The following is a 2,335-nucleotide window of genomic DNA, read 5'->3' as shown; positions in this document are numbered from 1 at the left end:
GGGGGGTGTCACAGGGCAGTGCCTGCCCCCTCCAGCTCCTGAGCCCAGGAAGCAGAAAGGCCCAGCACAGCCACAGTGAGAACAGGGCTGCTTCCCAGGCAAAGGGAGCCAAGGAGCCACACAGCCCTGGCAGGACACATCCTGTCCACACCCAGGAAGGATTTTGCCCCTCACCATCCTGGGGTAGGTCCTCCAGTCTCGCCAGGATGTGTCCTCAGCCAGGGCACGTGGGTGTCACAGAGCTGAGCAGAGCCACAGCCCCGCACACGCCGCCTGGGTCACACACCCCTCTGGGCTGGAGCTGCCTGTGCCCAACAGCATAACTGACTGATGGGCAGATTGACTTTGAAATAATAAGGTTCTCCACATCACAAGCCTGATTAATAGGATTGACTTAACCTTAAGAGGATTGAATTGATAAAGGTAATAAGATTACAGCTTATTTCAAAGACGAGCGCAGAGTCCAGCTGAGCTTTTCTGCGAAGGTAAAGACCAGCAGGGGCTGGCAGGGCCGGGGGTGAGAGGTGGACGAGAGTCAGGACAGGGCCACCCGCCAGCGCTGCCAAGGGACGGTGCTGAAACCAGGGACTCCAACCACCCATCCTCAACTCCTCACCAGCATGCAGCCCCTCCGAGGATCTGCACTGGACACTCCTCTGCAGTGCAAGGCTGTGATGTTCCCTCCTTTCAGCTCTGGAGCTCATCCTCGATGCTCCGGGCGTTTTCTAACTCTCCTCGGGAAAAGGAGGTGAAGGGGCAACGTGAGGGTTAGTGACAGGAGTCTGCCCATCACCTTGCTCTTGGCAATAACAAAACTTAAGTGAGGGATAAAACACACTGAGCAGCCACCACCTCCCCGTGGTGGGAGGCTTGGACACCACTCCTCACCCTGACAGCCAGAAAGAACACTGATCCCCGTGGCTGCCACTCACTGGCCCTCTCCATCCTTCCTGTTGTGTTGACCAGGGAGAGGGGCACTAACAGTGAGAGTGCTCATAAAACTGATTAAAAGCCTTACTAGCTCATCTATGGCTGCTGTAAAATACTCTCCAGGAGATAACCTCTTTGTGGGGGAAACGATAGGGCTGCTGCTGGTCTCACCCACAGCTGAAGGTGTGCAGCACCCTCGTGCCCTGAGCCTGCAGCCTTCCCAGTGCAGACACGGGGCTGACCGAGCCCAGCAGCCTCCCGGGTCAGGTCACTCATTTCCAGGTCCCCTTCCCTCCCCAAGCAGTCACTTTTAGGCAGCCTTGCATGTTATTTGCAGATTTTGCATCTAAATTGGTGCTGCCAGCAGAGCTCTGACCAACCACCTCATGCGACTGAGGGGGGGACAAGGGGAGTTTCCAGCAGGGGAGGACTGCACACATCTGCTTAGCAGCAGCAAATTCCTGCTCCATAAACAAACAGGGACACATGTTTATCCTTCACTCTATTCACAACACAATAAATATTTCTTCCAAACGAGCAGCTGGTTAGTTAGAGCTTTGTCTCATGCTAGGTTGGAGCTACCAACCATTTGGACAAGAGAGGGTTTTTAAAATACATTTATGATCATGATCTGAGCTCCAAAATGTAGGGAGCTCTCAGGCGGCCCTGAGACAAATCTAAGCATGGGAGATGTTCTGGATGTTCCAGCCCCTGCTTGCCACAGAAAGAGACTGAGGAAGGGCTCACATGGAGAGCTGATGGAGTGCTGGGTGCTGCCAGGCTCTGCAGCAGGCTGGGGCAGCTCCCTCAGCCACACTGGCCACACTGCACTTCAGCAAAACGCTTTCCTCCCTGTCTCCAACTCTTTGCCTTGGTCTGGGGTTTCCAGGCACGCCCTGGTGCACACCAAACCCTTGTGCAGCACTGCAGGGATGAAGCTTTTCCTGTTCCCAAAGAGTGACCAAAGGAAGCATGGGTTTCGACTCCAGAAAGGACTCTCTGCTTTCATTCTCCACCTTTTAACCTGTTGTGGCACAGCTATGAAGCCCAGCAAAAGGCAGGTACTTAGGGGGAAAATTCAGCTACAGCCCTTGGCCCACTGTAGCCTGCAGCTCTATGTGCTCTGCCTCCTGGGCAGGAGGGACATCCGGGCATGGATCAGCACTGGTGTGGACAGCAGGAGAAGGGCAGAGATTGTACGTCTGGACTTGGCACTGCGGAGGCTGCACCTCAAATATTTGGTTCAGTTTTGGGCCCCTCACTCCAAGAAAGACCTTGAGGGGATGGAGCGTGGCCAGAGAAGGGCAAGGAAGCTGTGGAAGGGTCTAGAGCACAAGTCTTGTGATGAGCAGCTGAGGGAGCTGGGGGTGTTGAGCCTGGAGCAAAGGAGGCTCAGGGGAGAACT

Source organism: Merops nubicus, unplaced genomic scaffold, assembly GCF_000691845.1.
Source record: "Merops nubicus isolate BGI_N331 unplaced genomic scaffold, ASM69184v1 scaffold9030, whole genome shotgun sequence".
Taxonomy (NCBI): Eukaryota; Metazoa; Chordata; class Aves; order Coraciiformes; family Meropidae; genus Merops; species Merops nubicus.
The sequence above is the reverse complement of the archived record's forward strand: the minus strand, read 5'-3'. Positions refer to the sequence as shown.